The sequence below is a fragment of the Dipodomys merriami genome, unplaced genomic scaffold (genome assembly GCF_024711535.1).
Source record: "Dipodomys merriami isolate MVZ:Mamm:240054 unplaced genomic scaffold, mDipMer1.0.p SCAF_1187, whole genome shotgun sequence".
NCBI classification, from domain to species: Eukaryota; Metazoa; Chordata; class Mammalia; order Rodentia; family Heteromyidae; genus Dipodomys; species Dipodomys merriami.
In genome coordinates, this window is record NW_027202479.1 from 88,580 (window position 1) to 114,295 (window position 25,716).

The 25,716-nt window shown below is 39.9% G+C and overlaps 1 long non-coding RNA gene across 2 annotated transcripts in view; it reads left to right on the top strand.

The window, feature by feature from the left end:
• Nucleotides 1–3,386: 3,386 nt before the first annotated feature.
• LOC138822940 (uncharacterized) overlaps nucleotides 3,387–25,716 on the top strand; it is a 41,249-nt gene continuing 18,919 nt past the window's right edge. For both annotated transcript variants that reach the window (XR_011370690.1, XR_011370691.1), the window contains exon 1: nucleotides 3,387–3,604. This is a non-coding gene — a long non-coding RNA (uncharacterized lncRNA). The remainder of the gene's footprint in view (nucleotides 3,605–25,716) is intronic.

Sequence of the window (25,716 nt, forward strand, 5' to 3'; positions counted from 1 at the left end):
AGTCTCCTGGGATTACAGGGAGGTGTTACCAGAACATAAAAGACACCCTTTTCTTAATGAAGACAAGAAGTGCAGTACAAAATCCAGCTCCTCTCTCCTGCTCAGTCCTGGAGGACACACAGGCAATTCCACTCAGAGCCTAGAACAGGACTGAGGGGAGAACATAAGACTTGATGCTACACATGGCCACCTAAGGACCAGCTATGCTTATAACAGGGCTCTTGGGCATAGAAATAGTTGCAAAGGACTCAAGAAGAAAGTGGAAATTCCAGCTAGTTTTGGAAGCCTATGTTACTTTGGCCAGAGCGGCAGCTTGAACTGCCTGCTGCACATTGCCATGTGGCAGACACTGGGCACACTAGCATGCCATTTATTCAACATGGCTGGTCCAGATGGGCACAAAGGGTCTGTGCTCTTCCTAACAGGAAACATCTGCTATTAAGTCTGACTGAAAATTATGTGATCGATGATGAATGACACTAATAACATTTAATAACAAGACTTCTCATGATGAGTTATTATGTGATGGCACTGTGCTGATCACTGTATATGAATGATCTCATTCCAACTTCAAAGTAGCCCTTGGAGGTAGGGACTGTGATGTCTCCATTTTATGGATGAGAAAACAAGGCCCAGAAATACGTGTCCAAAATCACAGAGTTAATGGGTGGCAGGACAGGGTTCAAATCTTGATCTGGGTACAAAGTACATTTTCTCCTTAAGTTGTGGTTAAAAATTATTATTTTCACAATGTGAAATGTGTAAATCAGTGACATTTAGCAATTCACAATTTTGTGTTACTGTTGCATTATTTCTGGAGTATTTTTATTACCTTACAGAAGACCTATTAAGGAGTAATTCTCCAACATTACATTGCTCCTAATTCCTGTTAGCACCAATCTACTCTGTCTCTATGGATTTGCCTGTTCTACACATATTTTATATCAGTGGAATCATACAATAAATGGCCTTTTACCTCTGGCTTCTTTTAGTTAATACAGTGTTTGGGAGGTTAACTATGTCACTGCATTTATCAAAACCTTTTGTCCAACCAGAAGGCAGTGGCTCACTTCTGTAATACTAATCACAAGGCTGAGATATGAGATTCTTTTTTTTTTTTTGGTGCGGTCATGGGGCCTGAACTCTGGGCCTGGGCACTGTCCCTCAGCTCTTCAGCTCAAGGCTAGTGCTCTACCACTTAAGCCACAGTGCCACTTCCTGCTTTTGTCTTTTTGCTTATGTGGTGCTGAGGAATTGAACCCAGGGCCTCATGCATGCAAGGCAAGTGCTCTACCACTGAGCCACCTTCCCAACCCCAGTCTATGAGATTCTTATCTCCAATTAACCACCAGAAAGCTAGGAGTGCCAGTATGGCTCAAACTGGTAGAGCACTAACCATGAGAGAAAAAAGCTCAGGGCAGCAAGCAGGCCCTGCATTCAAGCCCCATGACCACAAAAAAAGTAAAAAATGAAACACACCTTCTGTCCATATTATCTTTTTTCCACTTTATTTTATTGGTGAACTTATTTAATGACAAGTAGGGAGGTAGGGAGGTTCCCAAGTGGGTTAAGTTGGAAGTACCAAAAAATTCAGGATCTAGGCTTTCTCCATATGTGTAGTTGCAATGAAGGGTTAGTTGGAGAGAAGAGTTTTTTCCAGACTTGTCTGCCCAGGATGGTTTTGAACCATGATCCTGACATATTAGTCTTCTCAGTAGTTAGGATGCTAGGCATACCACCCGTACCCAGCTTCAATTTCTTTTTACGTATAAGAAAAGCTTGCCCTGAATTTTCCCCCTCCAATCTGCTCTGCCAGATATTCAAGGCAACCTATTCCTCAGCAGTTGCTGGCAAAGAAATGGAATTACAATGAATGATGTAAGATTAATGAAGGTTGAGGCTGGAAGGGGCCCTGTTTCCCCTGTGGTCCACAGTTACCTGATACCTGAACAAAATCCAAAATGTAAGAGAAAGTGATGTCTGTAAGATGGGGCAGCCACTAGTATGTGGGAAAGATTTCCTGAAAGAAACCCATCTGTTCTGAGCTCCAGGCCTTAACTGAATGTCTGAAATGACAAACAAAACTATCCAATCACCAACCTCAACATGCCCAAGATGAAACTCATGGTCCCTTCCCAGTGTTGTATTTAGTTGTGACAAGCATTCCCATTTCAGATGCCCATGCCAGCAAAAGAATCGTCACATCAGCTTTATCATCCATACCAAACACAGTCCCAAGTCCTGCTGATCTAGTCACTCTTACTTATATCCACTGCTACCATCCTAAGTCCAAGTGACCTCATCAGTTCTTCCCTGGATAATCCACTCTAGTTTCTTCACAGCACAGTTAGAGTGGTCCTTTCAAATATAAATTGGTTGTGTTTAAGGCACTGCTCCTGGAAGAAAGACTAAAATTAGGTCTTTGTCTAATCCTTCTAGTCCCAGTCACACTGCTTTCCTTTGAGCTTAATAAGGTTTGCACTCCATCCCACCTCAAGACGTCTTCATCTGCCCCTTATCACTTTTCCCTTTCACCTTAACCTTCATTTCCAAAGGAAAGCTTTCCCACGCATCCTCATGGTAAAACCCTTGCACTAGGAATCACATCTTGATGGTCAGATTCTTGTACTAGAAGTCATGTCCTCATGCTCAGACCCTTGCACTAGGAGTCACGTCCTCATGGCTAGACACTAGCACTTGGAGTCACATCCTCATGGTCACATTCGTGCATTAGGAGTCACATTCTCATGGTCAGACCCTTTCACTAGAAGTCACATCCTCACGGTCAGACACTTGCACTGGGAATCACATCCTCATGGTCAAATCCTTGCACTGGGAGTCACGACCTCATGATTAGATCCTTGCACTTGTGCTGGGAGTCATGTCCTCATGGCTATTTCCTTGCACTAGGAATCACGTCTTCAAGGTAGAACCTTGGACTGGAAGTTAGAAAGGATTCCTTCTTTTTTCTCAGTATGCAGACTAAGGTCTAAGGTCCATAACAAGAAGCAGCTGGTGCTTCTTCAACAACACACTAAATGCTAAGTACATGGCTGTTGAATGGCTATGTTAATGTGTAACCTTAACAGAAGTGTGGCAGACATGGAAAGTACCCCAATTCCATGCGGTTACAGGATAGCCAAGACTGACCCCCTGGTTGGCAGTGCAAGTCACCTGCGTCCATTTGTTGTGGTTTCACCTCTGGCCCCATCTCTCCGGAATGGGCCGGGAGTGGGGTGCAGAGGTCAAGTGAAGTAACAGCCACCAGCCTGTGATTGGGCTCTCTGGCTCGCCGGTTGGGAAAGGGGAATGTCTCTGGGTGCTGATTGGCTGTCTCACTGCGTTTGGGTAGGCAACGGTAGCAGCAGTGGCAGGGGCAGGTGCTTGGAGGGACTGGACAGGGCCCAGCAGAGAGGGAGGAGGCAGGCGGAATGGGTCCTTGCCACAGGATGTGCTGAGCATTGCTTGTGTGGGCTGCCCGCCTAGACCTGCAGTGACCAAAGCTGGATAAGGGTGCTCTGGTGCCCTGTGACAACCACCAGCGATTCTATGCAGGAGAGCTTTTGCTGGGTCGTGGCCAACCGCTTCTACAAGCTGCTGGAAGGTGAGTAGGACCAGTTCCACATCCTGTGCGATGCCAATCGCTCTCGCCAGCAGCAGCAGCTGCATAGCCGCAAGCAAGACAAGACCGCCATGGTGGCTGCAGCTCCAGTGGAGCTACGCAGGAACTTAGGTTCCCAGGCCGGACGCTGGCGGCAGCCCCAGGGAGTCTCAGAAGGAGCTCAAGAGCCTCCCGGTGCCCGGTGAGCCTTGGCAGGACAGCCCAGGCCCTCAGCCACCAGGTACATGGGTAGGAGAGGAGAGGAAGGGCACCGGGTGCAGGACAACCAGGCCAGCTGCCTAGATCCTCGGCATAAGACCAAGGCACTGTGTGCAGCGAGGGTGAGCGCCCTGGAGGCATTTCATGTGCCAAGAGTGCTCTTGGCCAGGAAGGTGGGAGCCTATGAAACGGGGAGCCTGGCTGGCGCCCCAGGTGGTCCTGGGGTGCCACCAAGCCAGCAAGCAAGTCTGGAGCGGGCTGGTGCTACCAGCATGAAGGGAAGGGGGTGGCCGGTGGGGGGCCACAGAGGATGGGGGGTGGGGTTGCCTTTCTCTAAGTGGCGCTGGCCTGGCTGCACTTGCATTCCTGAATCACCCCTGACTGCTCTAAGACAGGCGTTCCTAACCCTGGCACCTCCAAGCTTCTAGATGTCTCCTGCCTCATCAGACCATGGCCTGGTGCAGGAAGAGGAAGGGCACCTCAGAAAACACTTCCACCTGACCCGCCCTGGCCTGAGGCATCTGCACCTGCCTCCCACTTCTTCCCTGAGTGCTGAGTGAGGCGAGTGGTTGTCATGAGGTGAGGTGTGTGGTTGTCACTCTTCTGATTGTTGAGGTTAGCTGTGTGGTTGTCACTGTTCTAGGTGTTGAGGTTAGATGTGCAATTGTAACTGTTCTGAGTATTGAGGTTAGGTATGTGGTTGTCACTTTTCTGAGAAATGAAGTTAGGTGTGTAGTTGTCACTGTTCTGAGTACTGAGGTTAAATGTGTAGTTGTCACTATTCTGAGTGTTGAGGTTAAGTGTGTAGTTGTTATTGTTCTGACTGAGATTAGGTGGGTAGTTATCTCTGGTCTGAGTCGAGGTTAGGTGTGCGGTTGTCACTGTTCTGAGTACTGAGGTTATGTGGTAGTTGTCACTGTTCAGAAAACTGAGGTTAGGTGTGTATTTGTCACTGTTCTGAGTATTGAGTTTAGGTATGTAGTTGTCACTATTCTGATGACTGAAGTTAGATGTACAGTTGTTGCTTTTGTGTGTATTTAAGTTAGGTGTGTGGTTGTCACAGTTCTGAGTGCTGAGGTTAGGTATATAGCTGTCACTGTTCTGAGTAGTGAGGTTAGGTGTGCAGTTGTCATTGTTCTGACTGTTCTGATATTGATGTTAGGTGTGCAGTTGTCACTGTTCTGAGTTTTTAAGTTAGGTGTGTGGATGTCACTTTTGAGATATGCGTTTGAGATATGTGTTTGAGATATGCAGTTGTCACTGATCTGAGTACTGAGGTTAGGTGTGCTATTGTCATTGTTCTGAGTATTGATGTTAGGTGTGTGGTTGTCACTGTTCAGAGTACTGGGGTTAGGAGTGTAGTTGTCACTGCTCTGAGTGTTGAGGTTAGATGTGTAGTTGTCACCATTCTGAGTGTTGAGTTTAGGTGTTCTGTTGTCACTGTTCTGAGTATTCAAGTTAGGTGTGCAGTTGTCACTAGTCTGAGTATTGAGATTAGATGTGCATTTGTTACTGTTTTGACTGTTCTGAGTATTGATGTTAGGTGTGCAGGTGTCACTGTTCTGAGTACTGAGGTTATGTGTTTGGTTGTCACTGTTTTTAGTGTTGAAATGAGGTGTGTAATTGCCACTGTTTTGAGTAGTGAGTTCATGTGTATATTTGTCACTTCTGAGTATTGAGGTTTGGTGTGCTGTTGTCAGTGTTCTGAGTATTGAAGTTAGTAGTGTGGTTGTCACGATTCTGAGTATTGAGTTTAGCTATGTAGTTTTCACTGTTCTGAGTATTGAGGTTGGGTGTGTATTTTTCACTGTTCTGAGTACTGGGGTTAGCTGTGAAATTATCACTTTTCTGAGTATTGAGATTAGGTGTGTAGCTGTGTCTGTTCTGAGTTGAGATTAGGTGTACAATTGTCACTGTTGAGTGTTGAGGTTAGGTGTGTAGTTGTCACTGTTCTGAGTGTTGGGGTTAGGTGTGCTGTCATCACTGTTCTGAGTATTGAGGTTAGGTGTGTGGTTGTCACTTTTCTGAGTAGTGAGATTAGGTGTGCATTTGTCACTGTTTTGACTGTTCTAATTATTGATGTTAGCTGTACAGTTGTCACTGTTCTGATTACTGAGATTAGATTTGTAGTTGTCACTTTTCTGAATGTTGAATTTAGGTGTGCAGTTGTCAATGTTGTGAGTACTGAGCTTATGTGTGTAGTTTTCACTGTTCTGAGTATTGAGGTTTGGTGTTCTGTATTCAGTTTTCTGAGTATTGTAGTTTTGAGTGTGGTTGTCACTGTTCTGAGTATTGAGATTAGGTGTGCAGTTGTCACTGTTCTGAGTACTGCAGTTAGGTGTGTAGTTGTCAATGTTCTGAGTAGTGATCTTAGGTGTGTAGTTGTTATCGTTAGCAGAGCTTGTTTGCCTATTCCTGGCTTGGTCAAGACTCATCCACTGCTTTCTAGGCAGCAGAAGCTCACGCCTGTTCTCCTAGGTCTTCAGGATGCTAAAACGGAATCAAGGTTCAAAGACAGCCTGGCAGGAAAGTTCAGGAGACTCTTACCTCCTGTTAACCATGGTGGGGCTGCAGTTCAGTGGTGGAGTGACAACCCTGAGCCAGAAATCTTGAGGGACAGTGCTCAGGCCTGAGCATGGACATGCGTGCACACTCACATATACATGTGTGCAGACACACACACAAAGTGTGAGTTCATGCCCTGTCAGAAAATTTTAAGTGCTAGCACCTTGACTTGTGCAAATCGCGACTCTACCTTTATCTGTGTGGAGAAGATTTGTTGCTTGAGAATCAGAAGTCTGTAAAATAAAGTCTGTAAAATAAAGATGCTGAAAACCAAATGCTATTCGGTATGTCAGTAAGTGTATGACCTTACTTAATCAAATGAGATAATGCACTTTTACCTTACTTTTTTTCTCAAATTAGAGAAATATAAAATTAAATGAGGCAAGGATTCTCCATTTATTTACTGATCTACGTAGTTTTTGCTGTAATAGTTTGAACTGATGGCCTCACTAATTTTTAGATATAGCTGTCTCCCTATGCTTCCTACAAAGCTGAGATTAGAAGTGCATGCCATCATGACTTCATGTCTAGCTTCATTTTTTTAAACAAATGAAAATGTTGTGTCCTTTAGAAGAGTGTGACACTGCAGCTAGTATTGCTAATAAGCTGACTTTTCACAGTTTTCAATTTTAAAATAAATTTTTGTCATTTTTTTTTCTTATAGTATTGAGGATCAAACTTGGGGCCTCAAGCAAGCCAGGCCAAAGGACATTATCAATGAACTATAGTCCTACCCTGTGGTGGAAATTTTAAACATGTATGACATTGAATGAACACCCTTTATTTTTCCTGACGTCAGCACTGTGAATTTATATACACAAATTTAATTACATAAATGCACAGTGCTTTTTCTTTTTTCAAAACTTAAGTGATATAATCTGGGATGCAGTCCACTTCCTGCCTGACAGTGCACTACCAACTTTTCTGTCCATTTAGAGTCTAGGCAATCTGGCTTTTGAGATATATATTTACAAATCTTGAGGTAATTTTATAGGTAGAATAACATTGTAGTTTTTTTCAAGGTGCATAATAGAAGAAAGCACCTCATTAATTTCCATTTATGTAGTTACTGTACTAAATTTATCTGTAATGAGTGTTAAAGTTCTACACAAATTTCTGTAAGCCCTGTTATGAAGGTCTGTGATTTTCTCTACTTAAATATTTTATTTATTTATTTTATTGTGAAAAAACCATACAGAGGGGTTACAATTACATGGGCAAGATAATGAGTACATTTCTTATGAAGCCTTGTTGCCTCCTCCATTGTTTCCCATTCCCGTCCTTTCCCCTTTCCACCCCACCCCCACCCCTGCCAAAGTTGTAAAGTACATTTTTCAACATAATGTATTGTAAATCTCATTGTTGCAATGGGTCCACCTGTATCCCTATTTAAACAATTTGTTTTTTTCCTTCCCCTTTAAAATTATACATGTTATGCCAAGGTCACAGGACCCCCACCAAGAAGAACTCTACAGCTGTTTTATTTAAACAGGCTGCAGCTTGGGCCTCATCTTACACTCTGACACAGTGGCGCTCAGGAAGAGAGCACTGAGCTAAGGATGTGCAGGTCTTATAAAGGTACACACCCAGGTGGTTTATCACCACCTATTGCTCTGCTACAAACAAGCAACAAGTGGTCACTGCCTCCAAATTTTAACCCTTCATTCCCCCCCATTGACTTATACTCCTGAGACACAATCTTGTAGCTCTGGGCCAAAACTAATTTCCAATACCTCACGAACTTGAACGGGTATAGTCCCTCTCTGACCTTAGCCATAATATTAAACAATAATATCAATAACAACCAGTTTATTTTTCTTTTCTTGAGGTGTATGCGGAGTGGTTGGGTAGGATGCTTGCAGACTTCCCATGTTTCCCCACGGTCATCCAGGGCAAAGGGTTCAGCTGGTCTGGCATGGGAGCAGAGGATCCAAGCAGCAAGGGCAGGAGGAGTAGTCAGTAGCACCATGTAAGGTCCCTTCCACCTTGGTTCCAGAGATCTCAAGTTGTGCCTTCGAACAAACACCCAGTCCCCTGGTTTAAACAAATGGGGGGTAGGAATAGAAGCAGAATCATAATGCTCTAAGCTGGGGCCACATACTCTTATGCAACAGCTGTAAATAGTCAAGCTTACACAGAAATTCAGTATCATCCAAATCAGCAAGCAATTCAGTCTGAAGACTAGGGATAATGGGTGGAGGGGGTCCATGCATTATTTCAAAAGGAGTAAAGCCAAACCGATAGGGTGAAGTTCTTATTCTAAACAGGGGCAAAAGGAAGGAGTGATACCCAATCTGCGCCAGTCTCCAAGGCCAATTTATTTAAGGTCTCCTTTCTGATTCATTCTTTCTACCTGCACTGAACTCTGGGGTCTATAAGCACAGTGCAAATTCCAATCCATCCCAGGTGCTGTGGCTATTCCCTGACTTACTTTTGAGACGAAGGCCCATCCATTATCTGTCCCAACAGTGGATGGGAAGACATACCTGGGTAGGATTTCTTCCAGGATCTTCTTAGCCATGATTTTCACAGTCTCATGTTTGTTGGGTAGGCTTCAACCCATCCTGAAAAAGTGTCTACAAAAACTAGCAAATATTTATATCCAAATTTTCCAGTTTTAATTTCTGTGAAGTCTACTTCCCAATACACACCTGGCCTATCTCCACGGAGGCAAGCTCCTTTTGTAACCAGTTGATTGGGGGCATTGGTGAGCTGACAGGCTTCACAAATTTTTTTAAATTTAATTTTATTTTATTTGTGAACATACTGTACAGAGGAGTTACAATTACATGGGCAGGATAATGCATACATTTCTTACCAAACATTGCAGCCTCCTCCTTTGTTTACCCTTCACATCCCTTCACAGCCTCCCCCCTCCCCCCCATCCCAATCCTATTCCTTCCCCCCACACACACCGACGTTGTAAAGCTCATTTTGGACATGACAACTTGTACTTCTCATTGTTGCAACAGGTCCACCTGTATAGATAAACAACTGGTTTTTCCCCATCTCCTCCACAAGTTATACTGACATCAAATATAGTGAAAGCAGGGGTTATACTGTGGGGGAGGGACATACAAAGCAACAAAGAGATAATCTTATAAATGTGTTAGAAACACATGCATGGAAGAAAAAAACATTAAAATACACATCTAAGGGTTCATTTTCCTGACATTACATTATCTGACCTTTTCCGCTTGACTCATACATATACTAGATATTACAAATAAGGGAAACCATGGGACCTATGTTTCTTGGGCCTGGCTTACTTCACTTAATATAATTTTTTCCAAGTTTTTCCATTTTCTAACAAATGGGGCAATGTCATTCTTTCTGATGGAGGCATAGAATTCCATTGTGTATATATACCACATTTTCTTGATACAATCATCTACTGAGGGGCATCAGGGTAGGTTCCATATCTTAGCTATGGTAAATAATGCTGCAATAAACATAGTTGTGCTGGTAGCTTTAGTGTGGTCTTGTTTGTATACATTTGGGTAAATGCCCAAAAGTGGGATTGCTGGGTCATAGGGGAGTTCTATGTGAAGTCTTTTGAGGAACCTCCATACTGCTTTCCAAAGTGGTTGAACAAGTTTACATTCCCACCAACAATGAAGTAAAGTTCCTTTCTGTACACATCCCCTCCAGCATCTGTTGTTGTTAGAGTTCTTGATTTTTCCGTTCTAACTGCATTGAGGTGATATCTCCATGTTGTTTTGATTTGCATTTCTTTTATGGCTAGGGATGTTGAACATTTCTTCATGTGTCTATTGGCCATCCTTCTTTCTTCTTCAGAGAAGTTTCTCTTTAAATCTTTCGCCCACTTATTTATTGGGCAGTTGTTTCTTTGAGGATTTGTTGTTGGGGGGTTTAATTTTTTGAGTTCCAAGTATATTTTAGATATGAGACCCTTGTCAGTTGTATGGCTAGTAAAGATCTTCTCCCAATCCGTGGGTTTTCTATTGATCTTGCTAGCTATGAGGCTTCACAATTTTTAACAATGTCCTCGATGAGTTGATTTTTACTTTGGAGTGTTGGAGCATGTCCTGCAGTCTTCGTGTTCCCATGTGAGGGACGCAATGGATTCTCTTTAGAATCCCCTTCCCCAATCTTTTTAGCAAGATAACTTTCCCCTCACCAGTTTTCCTTCTCTGTCCAGAGGTTTATAGGCCATGGGAATTTTCTTTATCCACTGCAAGTCTTCTTGGGGGTATTGAGGCTCAGGAGGCAAAGCTCGTGGCCCTGGGTCTACTAGAGTCAGCTCTGGGCTGGAGGGCCAACTCCTTAGCTGCCTGATCGGCCAAGTTATTTCCTTTGGTTATAGAATCAGTTCCCTTTTGATAGCCAGGGCAGTGCATAATGGCAATATTTGCTGTTTCCCATCTGGCCGAGGCTTAAAATTTCTTGTTTGTTTTTAATATATTTTCCCTCAGCTGTCAGCAGCCCCCTCTCTTGGGAAATGGCTCCATGGCCATGCACGTTGGCAAAAGCATACCGACTGTCTGTGTAAATGTTTAGTCTCTTCCATTTTCCCATTTGTAGGGCTTTTGTTAGTGCCACTAGCTCTGCTCTTTGTGCAGACATTCCCTGGGGGAGTGCTTCTGCCCACACTATCTCAGTGTCCGTGATGATTGCTGCGCCTGCGTATCTTTTTCCATCTCGAATGAAACTGCTGCCCTCTGTGAACCATGTATGCTCAGCATGTGATAGTGGCGATTCCAACAAGTCTGGCCTCTTTTCCTTTACCCAGTCTCTCTTTTCATGCTCAATTTCATGTTTTCTGTCCTTCCTTTCCTGTTTTTGCCACGGCTACTAGATCCCTAATAGACCTCTCACCGAGAGTCAGATTCTACAGCTGTTTTATTTAAACAGGCTGCAGCTTGGGCCTCGTCTTCCACTCCGACACAGCGGAGCCCAGGAGGAGAGCCCTGAGCTAAGGATTTTCAGGTCTTATAAAGGCACACAACCGTGCAGTTTAGCCCCATTTGTTGCTTTGCTACAAACAAGCAACAAGTGGTCACTGCCTCAAAACTTTAACCTTTCAATACCAACATCAAATACAGTGAAAGCAGGGATTATACCATAGGGGAGGGACATAAAAAGCAACAAAGAAATCATCTTATAAATATGTTCGAAACAACCGCAGGAGAGAAAAAAAAAACATTTCTTCATGTATCTATTGACTATCCTTTTCCTCTTCAGAGAAGTTTCTCTTTAAGTCGTTAGCCCACTTATTTATTGGGCAGTTGTTTCTTTGAAGATTTGGTTTTGGGGGATTTAATTTTTTAAGTTCTAGGTATATTTTAGATATGAGTCCCTTGTCTGTATAACCCATGCTTTCACTGTATTTGATGTTGGTATAATTTGTGGAGAGGAAGGGAAAAAACAAATCGTTAAACTAAGGATACAGGTAGACTCATTGCAATAATGAGATGTACAAATCGTTATGTCAAAATACGAACTTTACAACTTTGGTGAGGGGTGGGGGGAGTGTCGGGTGGGGAGAGGGGGGAGTATGGAAAGGGATGGGAAGTGGAAACAAAGAGGAGGCTACAATGCTTGATAAGAAATGTACTCGTTATCTTGCCCATGTTATTGTAATTCCTCTGTACGGTATTCTCATAATAAAAAAGAAAAGAAGAAACATTTGAATCCTTATCTTGGGGTTCCAATCCAGATGCCCCTCAATAGATGAATGGATCAAGAAAATGTGGTATGTATACACAATGGAAGTCTATGCCTCCATCAGAAACAATGACATTGCCCCATTAGTTAGGAAATAGAAATGCTTGGCAAAACTCATATTAAGTGAAGTAAGCCAGGCCCAAAGAAACATAGATCCTATGGTTTCCTTTATTTGCAACAACTAGTATATGTCTGAGACAAACAGAAACTGTCAGATAAGTTGATGTTAGGCAAAATGAAACATTTTAAATTTAGTCTGAAGATTGAGTGAATGCTTAGCATAGAGAAATGTCAAGCATTTGGGAATACACTTTTTGACATACACCAGAAACATTAATCCTCCAGAATGTGGGAATTAGATGCTTGCCCCGTGGAATTGGAAGTTTTAATGTACTAAACTATCCAAAGCTGTACAGAAACCTATGAGAGGCCCTTTGCTCAGTATATTCTCGAACCATCAGAGACTGTTTCAGCTCGCTTTTCTCAGCTTTCTTCAGAGCCTAGAAACCCTTTGAGCCAAAATGCAACTATTTTATGGGAACTCTTGCTGGAAATTTTACTGTATTCTTTTCCTTTTCTAAGCTTGTGTTTAGATCAGTGATCAAATGCTAATGCAAGCCTTTTATTGGAAAGGGCTGGTGAAATGCAAGCTGCTGTTCTAGTGTGGAAAAGCAAGGTGGGTTCAATTGCAGTTTTGACCTCTTACAACTGATTTGGGGGGAAAATGTCTGTCACTATTAGCTTTGGTCTTTGGAGATTTAGAGGGAGAATGTAGTATTTGCAGGATATTGGTAAATATCCTAGTAAGTAGCCAATTCTATTTAACACTTCAATTTACATACAGAAATGATGGAAATGACTTTACTATAAAGCAAGTTTAATTGATATAGTTAAAAATGAGATAGCAGAAAGAAGGTAGAATAATCAATGAAGTAATTCTGTAGTTGAATGGAGATACTATAATGGTAAAACACAAATGCTTATGGGTTGCAAATAGAAAATCTAAAGCAAATCTTTTAATTTTTCACTTTGCTAACTTTATTTATGTAGGTGCTAATTCTAGGAATTGAACTTAAGGCCTGGGCTCTGTCCCTTAGCTTTTTCTTTTGCTTATGGTTAGTGCTCTACCACTTGAAGCCACAGCTCCACTTCTGGCTTTCTTAGAGATCACATAACTTTTGTGCCTAAGTTGGCTTCGAACTCTGATCCTCAAATTCCATTCTTACAAGTAGCTAGGACTACAGGAATAAGCCACCAGTACTCACCTTCAACTTGTTTTTTTGTTGTTTTGTTTTGTTTTGTTTTGTTGTTGTGGAGCTTGAGCTCTGGGTCTGGATTTTGTCCCTCAGATCTTCTGTTCAAGCCTAGCACTCTACCGCTTTGAACCACAGTGCTAATTTCAGTTTTTCTGGTGCTCAATTGGAGATAAGAGCCTCATGGATTTTCTGCCAGGCTGGCTTTGAACCACGATCCTCAGCTCTTGACCTTCTGAGTAGCTTGGGTTTCAGGTGTGACCCACCAGTGCCTGGCTCAACTTATTAACAACTTAGTGACATTTTCCCCCTGATTTCAACTACCCCTTCTATTTTGGTTGATCTGATTTGTTTCTACAGTAGAAGTATAATCCTCTATGAAAATATCATAAAGTGATGTAAGTTAGATTTAAATAGTTATTGATATTATAGGATATTAGAGCCATAGAGTGAACTTAAATCCCTTGTGCAATATTTGACACTCAAAAACATTTTATATTCAAGGTAATTACATAATTTTATGTTCGTGATGTACAAACAGGATTTTTATTTTAAGACTTGATAGTACTTACTTATTTGTGTTAGAGTATAAAGTTTAGTTAGGAAATAATAATGAGAAAACTGAAAAAAATCCCTGTATTTTTAAATTTTGTAATTTTTGCCAGTCCTGGGGCTTGAACTCAGGATCTGGGCACTGTCTCTGAACTGCTTTTGCTCAAGAGTAGTGTTCTACCACTGAGCCACAGTGCCACTTCTGCCTTGTTCTGTTTATGTGGTACAGGGCATCTTGCATGGTAGGCAACCACTAAGCCACATTCCCAGCTCTATGCCTGTATTTTTATTGTGGATACATGAGAGGAATTTAATGAGATGTACATCCATTATTTGAATAAATTTTAATATTTTTCTATATGTACTATCAGCGTGGTGTAATTACTCCTAAGGAAAATCAAAGAAGTATAGCAAAAGCTATAAATAATATTTGAGGACCCTTCTAAATCTAAGGGGAAAAAGACAATTTTGGAAGACAGTTTAAGAAATGACAAAGTTCAAAATTTAGTTACTAACTTATTAGATGGCTTAAAATACAGGATTTGATTGCATATTCTAAAGCAGCAGAAGAGAAAAGACAAAAGAGGGTTAGCACTTTGTCCTTGTTTCACCTGGATGCTGGATTCTCAAATGGACAAAAAAAGATACCTTCTTGAGTGAGTTGAAAACTGAGTTGAGGCCCACACTAGAGACATATGGCAAATATATAAATCCCATTCAAGGGAAGGAAAATCTTTTTAAAATACAATGTTAAGTACAATCTAATATTGTACTTTAAACTACAATCAAAGGTACTGGTATGTACTACTTTCCTGGATGAGGTTTAGAACTATGGTTTCATAAAGCTGCTTTTGAAATGTGAAATGTAGTTAGTTTATTAAATTGTGTTAATAGAGGTCATCTATAATTAACCAGGTGTGGTGCATGCCTATGTTTTTAACCCTCAGGAGTCTTGATACAGAATGATTGTGAGTTCCAGGCTAATCTCAAACATATGTAATGACCTTATTTCAAAACACAGCAACAACAAAAAGAAAGAAAAAGATACCTATAATTATATGGTTTATCGTATACTCTCTAAAACATAAGTGAAGTCATAATAGTAATAAGGTTTTATTAAAATGAATAAATTCTAGAAAATAACATCAGCAACTTTTTCCCCCGGAAATTCCCATTTATCCAGTGGTATTCCAACTGGTTTTTGGAAAAATGAAATCTTAAGGAACCTATAGAATTGTACCTAGTGTTTCATGGATGTTGTGTTTTAGCCCTCTGCTTTGGTTTTCTGCTGGCAGGCCAGAAGTGGACTCCTAGAAAGGGGGAGCAACAAGGCTGGAATGACAGCTGGAGAAAACAGGTGATACTTAATAGAGCTGAGCAGAGATCCTACAGGGAATATGGACCATTTGAGGCCAAGAGGCAGGCCGACTTTACAGCTGAGAAGTTTTCAGCTGAAATGTATGTACAGTCCTCAACTGGGATGGTTGGGGAACCAGAGGACTTTTCAGAACAGCCATAACCCTTTGTGACCTTTCCATATTACAGATCTTAGGAACATTTTGATAGTTTAGGCAACAAGTCATTATTATTTTAGATGACACCTGAAAGATCTTCATGTATTTCAGAGATGACCTTATATCAAGATTCAGGGCCAGTTGTATAATTAAAACTAAATGTGGAGCTGGGTTCTGTTGGCTCATGCCTGTAATTCTAGCTACTCAGGAGGCTGAGATATGAGGATCGTGGTTCAAAGGCAACCCCAAGCACGAAAATCCTTGAGACTCTTATCTCTAATTAACCACCAGAAAACAGGAAGTGGTGCTATGGTTTAAATGGTAGAGTGCTAGCCTTGAGATGAAGAGCTGAGAGATATCACCCAGGCCCAGAGTTCAAACCCCATGAACAACAAAAATAAATAAATAATAAATTAACCATGGGCTTGGAAGGTACTTTATCAGTAGAGCATTGGGAGAGCTCTTTAGAATATACAAGGCCCTAGTATCAATGTCTAATTCCACTGCAAAGGAAAAAAATATTTTCCATAAGTATGAGAAGCACACAGTGCAGTGTTTCACACGAGTTAACATAGCTGTTTTGCGAGACACCACCTTAACTTATGAAAAGCTGAGTGTCCTGGTACATGCCTTTCACCTATGTGGGAAGCATAAATATGGGGTCCAGGCTGGCCTAATCAAAAGCAAGTATACAAAAGTAACAAAATAGCTGGACTCTAGTGGCTCACATCTGTAGTACTAGCTACTCAGAAGGCTAAGATCTGAGGATCACAGTTTGAAGTCAGCCCAGGCAGTAAAATCCATAATATTTTCTCTCCAATTAGCCAGATTAGAACTGAGGCCTAATACAGCAGCAGCTGTAAACAACAACAAAAAAAGGTAAGTAAAAGCTCAAGGTCCTGAGTGTAAGGACCAATACTGACACCAGAAAAAAATAAACAAGTAAATAATCAAAAGGAACTGGAGGCATGGTTCAAGTAGAGTGCTTTTGTAGCAAGCATACAGTCCTTAACTCAAGCCCCAGCACAGCAAAACAAAACAAAACCAAAACAGATGAGTATATTGGATTCTTTAAAATTTTACTTTGAAGTTTTACACTAAGGAGCTAATTTTAGAGTAGGGATATAATTAGGGTTTTGATTTAGCATTATGAATTCAGTCTCTTAAATAGATTGAAACAGATTCTTAATTCTATGATCAGCTAAGTAGGCTATCATGAGACATGTGAAGAAAAGTCTAATATGATACATGATACCAAACTCTGGAAAGTTCTCTGGTGTGAAGTAATGCATAGGACTGGTGCATTCTACCATGTCTCCTGAGTCAGAGCAAAGCCTTCTACAAACGTAGTTATTATTTTGCTTATGCCTCCTGTTAGTAAGATAGTTCTGTATTCAGGGAGTCAAGTTTCTCAAAGTGTTTTGACTTCCTGCCATCCAAATTCATTTAGGACCCTGTCCGAAACAAAGTCTTAGTCAAAGAACATGGCTTTATAAGGCTGGAGTAAGGAACCATTTTCTACCAAGCGCTATTTGGATATTTATAACCTGTCATGTACCAAATGATTTTTCAGGCCTTATAGGGCCCATGGGTCAAGTGTACCTCATCGCTGCTAGAGTCAATTAGAAATAAGTAAATAAAGGACCTGTAGCAGAGAGCAGCACATCTGAAGTGGTGTGCATATGGTGACTAACTAGAAGGGACACATAAAACAGCAATGCACAACCTGGTGGATCTGCCACAAGGTTAGAGAAAGTTCTGGAAAAGCTCACTTTATTTTTTATTTTTGGTGATTATTTCAAATTTTCTCTGTAATGGCCACTTTTATATGTAAAGCTTCTTGGAGCAGAACTAAATTTTTGAAAGGTTTATGTATTTTTTCTCTACTCAGACTTTTATTCTATGGAAAAAATGAAATTTTTGTTCAAATGCAGAAACCGTCGTTGCCATCATTTTTAAAAAGTATGGAACTTTAAAAAGTATAATTGAACATGTCAGTTTTTCTTTTTTTAATAAGTATGGTAGGCTTAAAAAGATAGATTTTTGTGACATGAAAATCTGTCTGTGAAGTGAAATAACATATGTAATGGTAGGGGCACAGGGATATGAAACAATGAAGTGACTTTTCTTTATTTCTTTTAAAATAATTTGATTTATAAAAACATGGCAAGAATTACATAAAGTATTCTCTTATACCCTTCATTTGGATTCCCTGAATATCAACTTCTTAACATATTTGCTTTACCATTCTCTCCTTTTCTACATAGTTTTCTCTTTGTCATTTAGAAATAAGATATGTGAGTGTTCCTTTATCCCTAAATACTTTATGTATTTGCCAAAAACCATGAGAGAATTACTAAAGTAATTAATATTGATATAGCACTATTATCTGATTTTTTAAATTATTTAATTTGCATTCAAATTTCACGAAGTGTTCTATCTTCTTTAATCTGGAATAAAGTGTAGACCAGTTATTTTTGTAGCATATGTATTTCTCACATGACCCATTGAGAGGACACAACTTCTGATACTCCTACCAAATGTAAGTGGCAGTGTTCTCTGGTTTTCTGGTGGTTAATTGGAGATAAGGGTCTCACGAACTTTCCTGCACAGGTTGTCTTTGAACCACAATTCTCAGATCTCAGCCTCCTGAGTAGCTGGATTACACGTGTGAGCCACTGACACCCAGCTCAGGTTTCATGATCCATATGTTAATCTTCTGCATTTTGTGTTAGAGTTTGTCAAGAATTAAACTTCTTCAGTACAAGATTATTTAATTTTCATTAAGTTTTAAAATACAGAAGACCTGGTGTGCTGCTTCACACCTGTTGTTCTAGTAATTATGAGGCTGAAGCAGGATAATTGCAAGTTTGTATCCTGGGTTAGATTAGGAAGACTACGTTTCAAAAAATGCAAACTCAAAACAACAACAACAACAACAACAACAACAACAAAGGAAATGGGAAAAAAGTATATGGAATATATACTGTTTTCAAGGATTACAATATACACAGTGATGATTTTAGGCTTGGTTTCTATCATTAATATATTTGAGAAGACTTTGGTGTTTTGTTGTTATCTGATCTAGATTTCTATAAATGTAGGACTGATTTTCACTGATGTTGTTTCCCATGTATGTGTTTGCTGTTCAAGTATTGTGTAGACTTTTTTTTAAAGATTTGTGTTACAAACAACCGAGAATAGCCAAAGCAATTATAGGCAAAAGAAACAATGAAGGACAAATCACGATACCAGATTTCAAGCTCTTCTACAGAGCCATAATAACAAAGACAGCTTAGTATTGGCACAAAAACAGACCCGAAGAGCAATGGAACAGACTAGAAGATCCAGAAGTAAAATCACATACCTATATTCATCTGACACTTGACAAAGGAGCCAAAGACATACAGTGGAAGAACTGAAAACAAGGTGGCCACATGCACAAAACTAAAAGAGGACCCCAACCTGTCTCCATGCACTAGCATCAACTCAAAATGAATTGAAGACCTTCCCATCAAACCTGAACCTGTGAAACTATTGCAGGACAGAGTAGGAGAGACAGTTGAACTTACAGGCACAGGCAGGAACTTCCTGAACAAAGTCCCCGGGTCACAACAAATTGGAGACTCGAAGAATGGGACTATCTTAAAACAAAATTTCAGCATCGATGAAGAAATAGAAACCAAACTAGAAAGATAACCAACTAATTGGGAAAAAATATTCACCAGCAATAGATCAGAGAAAGGCCTAATATCCATTATATACAGGGAACTCAAGAAACTAAATCCTCCCAAATATAACCAAATATTAAATGGGAAAGCAGCTAAAGAGAAACTTCTCAGAAGAAGAGATACAAATGGCAAAGAAACACATGAAATGTTCATCATCCTTGGCCATAAAGGAAATGCAAATCAAAACACTGAGATACCACCTTACACCAGTCAGAATGGAACACATCCTAATGTCAGCCAATGACAAATGCTGGAGGGTATATGGAGAAAGAGGAACCCTTGCATTGCTAGTGGGAATGTACACTAACACAACCACTTTGGAAAGCAGTCTGAAGGGTCCTCAGAAAGCTAAATATAGATCTCCCATATGACCCAGCCATACCACTCCTAGGCATCTACCCTGAGCAACAGGAACCAGGATACAAGGACACATGCACCTCCATGTTTATTGCAGCACTGTTCACAATAGCTAAGATATGGAAACAACCCAGATGCCTCATTACAGATGAATGTATCAAAAATTTGTAGTACATACATACAGTGAAATATGCAGGCATTAGAAAGGATAAAATAACGGTATTCACCAGAAATTGATAGAATTAGAATAAATCATTTCAAGCAAGGTAAGCCAAGATCAGAGAGACAAATGGTACATGGCTTCCTGATATGTGAATGTTAAATCCAAAATGCAAAGACATATGACAAAATAAACAGGATTCAAGAAACAAAGGACCTCTACTTAATTTGTCATATCATTCCTAAATGACTCCATGTTCTCGACCTTATATATGGTAGATAGATAGATAGATAGATAGATAGATAGATAGATAGATAGATAGATAGATAGATAGATAGATAGATACCATATATATGTACCATATATATGTACCATATATATTTACCATATATGTGCACATCTGAGGGGAGCTAGGAGCAGGACACAGAATCAGAGGGAAATAGGAGACTATATAACAGAGGGGCACATCAGCTACATTGGACATTGAATGAAAATGAACTAAGGAATTCAAGGGCAGCAATGGAAGGGAGAGAATTAGAGGGAAAGAGGGAGCAGCTTACACTAAACAAAAGGAAAGAAAGGTACATATCAACCGATTTGGAAGAAATAGTTGTATTGTCAAAACTTATAGAATTCACAAACTTTATAGACCATGATAATGACAATTTGCCTTGTAAAGGTTAAAATGTGTATATGACTTTAAGTATTACTATCCCACAATACTGTGAAATTTGTGAATTTTATGTAATCACTGAATCTCAATAAAAATTATTTTAAAAATTATTAGCCTTTGGACTATATTCTAACAATTCATAATGTGCTATGATTTTTTTCTGTATTTCTATGTCTAGTCTAATTTACGTAAGGAATTTTGATAGGTTAAAATAATTTCTCTTTTCTCAAAATTATATTAAATGCTAATAAAGAAAATTGGAAAAGAATAGAATTTTAAATCAGAAAAAAATGTTCTGTTTTAAAATTGGTTTGGGTTTTGTTAGAAGGTAGAAAAGCCAATGTAGAGAATTTATTTAGCATAATGTTTTATATGAAAAAGGTAAGATTAATCATCATTTCTGCATTTGTTTTCAAAAAAAGAAAATTGTAAATTCGATCTTTTTTTTTATTGTGGTAAGAATGGCTTTTCTTAGCCATGAGAGAATGGTAGGATAATTTACTGGTGCAAGTATTGAAGCTATTAATAATCCGGATTACTTGATTTCAGGATCCGTTTTTGTTTTGGTCAGTCATGGGGCTTGAACTCAGGGTTTGGGCACTTTCTGCGAACTTCTTTGCTCAAGGCTAGTGCTCTACCATTTTAAGCCACAGCTCTACTTTCAGTTTTCTGGTGGTTCATTGGAGATAAAATGTCTCTTAGACTTTCCTGCCTGGGCTGGCTTTGAACTTTGATCCTCAGATCTCTGTCTCCTGAATAGCTAGGATTATAGGCGTGAGCCACCGGCGCCCAGCCAGGATTTCTTTTAAATAAGTAATTTGTTGTTAGGGAAAATGTTTTGGAAAGCCTATACAAATTTAAAAAAGTTAATAAACAAGGTGTTAAAATGATTAAAAAGATGTATTCATTTAGAACTACATCTTGGAGTCTAGTAGAAAAAAAGTAGGTCCTCAGAAAGCACAAGGATGGGCAGAAGGGAAAGCGGGCAGGTGATTACACCACCAGATCCTGGTAGTGTACCACACCATACAGGAGCCTGGATGAGGCAGAACACGGGCAGAGGCTTGGGCTCTCTTATCATATTGCATTGTCATCTTTGACTAGACCAGTGGACAGGTTTGATTGAGACAGGCCGCTGAAAGGATGTGGAAGCCCAAAAGGGGGCATGAGAAGAAGAGGGAGAGGCGGTCCCAGGAATTGAGGTTTTGATGCATTTGACCACACAGGGAAACAAGATTTTGAAACATACAGTGGGAATGATAAAAAGTAAGTCATTTTATATGTGCTATTTTCTACATAAATTTCAATAATATATGAATCTGTTCATTATGTATGAATATTTAGCCAAATTCATATCAGTATGCTATTATGGTATTACTTTTTGAAAGGCTATCTTGGGACAACTTTTATGATCGCTTTTTCTGATGTAGAAATTGACTAGAGCGTCAGTAGTAGCTTAAAGGAATACTATTCATTTCTCTAGAGCTATTAGAACTGAAGACTGCATAGGTAGATATGGAGCTTGTACCTGGGGATTAGGTAAAGAGACCAGGTAAGGGGTGAATGTGTGTCCTCTGAGAGCCTACGATGTAGTGTAAATCTATGTACCTTTATTTGCTTTTATTGAGAATTGTGATCACTGAATTATGCTTTATAATTATGTATCCTTAAGCAGAGACTGATTTGGGGCTTTGATTTACTGACGTAATATTTTTGGTGTAAGTACCTAGGTGATAACTTTATATTTTTGGTTGTGGGGCTTGAACTCTGGGCCTTGGTGCTATCCCTCAGCTCTTCAGCTCAAGGCTAGCACTCTAGCCACAGTGCCACTTTCAGTTTTCAGTGATTTACTAGAGATAAGAGTCTTACAGACTTCCTTGCCTGGGCTGCCTTTGAACCATAATCCTCAGATCTCAGCCTCCTGAGAAGCTAGAATTACAGGTCTGAGTCACCGGTGCCCAGCTTCTAGGTGATAACTTTTTAAAACAAGTTTGCTCTGTTGCATTTAGATTTGAAACTGCTTTTAAGGATCTTTTCGTATTTTATATTAGCTAATGATTTGTGACAGATGTCTACATACTTGTTGATGCCCAAACAAGTATATGGCCTGGCATATTTATGTATGTCTTAATAAGCTTTCTAAATTCCCACATATTATATACTTTTTGGAGACCTTTCAGAGTCCTTTTAGCTTCTTGGTATTGCTTCTTACTTTATAGTCATTTGTAGATGTGGGTTGCAGCTCCAAGAGAAGTTTCTCCTGTATCTTCCTCCTGTTAGACATTTCTTTATGGTTTAATGATACTTTCGATCTTTGCCAGTTCTGCTAGAGTAGGTATGTATTTGGTTTTACAGGGGTGTTGACCTTCATGGTGTTTGCTGACCAAGTGGTAGGATTTACTGTAGGGTAAGGGATGATGTAGAGCAAGGAACTGTGCAAGACCAGCTTTCCATAAATTAGAAACTTGATGCATCTGTACTTCTATTCTTCTTCGTTTAAAGAGTCTAAGCTTTTTATGCAATCTTGTTTTTATTTGTTGTTAGTATTATTCTGGATACAGACAGTTCCAGGGTGACCTGGAGTTCTCTGTGTCCCAGGCTGGTCTCTAAATTGTTAGCTTGCTACTGCCACCTCCTAAATGCTAGCATTACAGACATGTGCCACAATGCCAGGCAGAACTATACTTCTTTGAGTATCTGTTCTAAAAGACAAATGTATAAAATAATAATGCCAAATGTAACATTAGTTTTACTACCATTCTCTTCTATAGGACCTGAAGAGAAACTTTTTGAGTGGTTGCTCAATCTGGAATTCCATATTCTCAATGATCTTTTTCTTACTTCAATTGTATGTATGTATCTAGATATACATATATACGCATATACACATAATATCTATATGTATGTATGAAGAGGTGGCTGTGTCACTTGTGGGGCTTCCAGGAGTGGTGTTGGAAAGACGTGTCTCATGGCATTCATTTTGGGTTTCTTTGTGACAGGAATTTAGGTGGTGATAGTTAATAAATCAGTCTTAGTGTAAGACATTTTAATGTGTGAAGGATCTGGGGCTTGAACATAGGGCCTGGGTGTTCACCCTGAGCTTTTATGCTGAAAGCTAGCACTCTACCACTTGAGCCTTGTCTTCACTTCTGGATTTTTGGAGATAAGAGTCTCACTGATTTTCCTGTCCAGCCTGGCTTTGGACCACAATCCTCAGATCTCCGCCTCCTAAGTAGCTAAGATTACCAGTATAAGCCACCAGCATCAGGTAAGACTCACTTTTTGTGGTTTTGGGTTTGATTGTTGTTTAATTGTTTCTGTAGTTTTCAGAGCTGAGGTCTGAACTTAAATCCTTGCACTTGCCAGATGAGTTCTCTTACACTGAGCAAGTCCCCAGGCCCTCCTGTTGTTTTTAATCAGCTAATGTGAAGTCAGTGCTGTCATGTGAACTTTGGATCCATGAGGAAGTGAAAGCCAAGAGATGTGCAGTTCATCCCTTGTTCATGCTGAAAACACTGGCAGAAGGACAGACCCACATGACTGAGTAATGACAATTTGGAGTTTCCTAGGGCTGCCAGCTATTCAACAAATAAAGGATTGATATCCATCCTATATAAAGGACTGAAATTAGACAGCAAAAAAACCCAAAAATAATCTAATTACATAGTTTTCAGAAGAAGAAAAAGATGGCTAATAAAGTCATGAGGAAATGTTCAACAGCCTTAGCTATAACAGAGAACATGCAAATTAAAACTGCAATAAGATTAAATCTACTTCAGTTGGAATGACAGCCACCAAGAAAATGTGGTAAGATGAATTAGAAAAGGAATCTTTATACTCTTTTCGTGGGAATGCAAACTAGTGCAACCACTATGGGTATCAGTCTAGAAACAGACCCTTCCAAAGACTCCATTATACCAATATGAGGCGTATGTCAGTAGAATATATCAATATACCTGAAAGATGCCCGCATAACTCATGTTTATTACAGCACTGTGCACAATATCCAAATGATGGAATCAGACACCTGGAATCTTCTTGAACTGATAAAGAAGAAGTAATATAGATGTACCATGGAATGTTACACAGCCATGAAGGAAAATGAAATCATGTCGCTCTCAGAAAAGTGGATATAATAGAGGACATCATAATGAACCAAGCTAAAAAATAAAAATAAAAAAACACAAGATATGTGTTTGTTTCCGATATAGAAGCTAGGCCTAAAGAGCATATATATTCATAGACATGATTGTACCTTTGTGTATATGGGCAGATTTACAAATTGAGTCTACAGGACTGTTTAAGAGGGGAAGGGAAAGGGAAAAAGAGAGTGAATAATTTTGAGATACATTATAACTATATATGAAAATAACATGAAAACTGTTGATCAATGGAAAGTTGGGGGGAGAGAGAGAGGCTGAGGCAGAGAACTAGCAAGAAGGTTGGCTAACTAAGGGGAAAGAGAATGAATATGGTTAAGTAGATTTTTGTCAAAGTAAAACTGAAACTTTTTGAAATTGTTTTAAGAAGAGGGAGAAGGATAACATTGTGTGGAAATGTCACAACAAAATCTCCCCTTGTATAACTAATATATAATAATTTTTTTAAAGGAAGGGACTTGTTGCTCACATCTATACTCCTAGCTACTCAGGAGGTTGAGATCTGAGAATTAAAAGTTTGAAACCAGTTCAGGCAAATGAAACTGAGATAGATATTCGAATCTCTAGTTAAACAAGAAAAAAAATAAAAAGCTGGACGTGAAAGTGTACCTCTAGTGATAGAGTGCCAGCCTTGAGAGAAAAAGCTGAGCAAGGGGAGAGAGAGAGAGAGAGAGAGAGACCCTAAATTCAAGACTCGGAACCCGTACAACAAAAGAAAAACAAAACTAAAGTAGAATTTAATCAAAGTTCATGGCAAAAAGAAACTGTGAGGTTAAAAAATTGTTATTAAATTTTTTGTCAGTCATGGGGCCTGTAACCTTAGCCTAGGCACTGTCCCTCAACTCTTCAGCTCATGGGTTGTACTCTACCACTTTAGCCACAACAACACTTCCAACTTTTTCTGCTTATGTGGTGCTGAGGAATTGAACCCAGGGCCTCATGCATGCAAGGCAAGCACTCTACCACTGATCCACCTTCCCAGCAACTGTTATTAATTATTAAAGAGTTGTATAGAAGGGTTACCATTTCATAAGCATGTAATGAATTTTTTCTTTGGGGGCAATTTCACCCCTTCCTTTGTTATCTCCGTTTCCCTCTCCCATCTCTACCTACAAATTGTATAGTTCCACAGTTCATTTTCCTGTGTCTACTGAATACCACTGCTGCATTTTTTCACCATTGGTTCTTCCATTGCTTTGCCTCCTATTACCCACCAAAGACAGCTAAAGGAAAAACAGGCAAA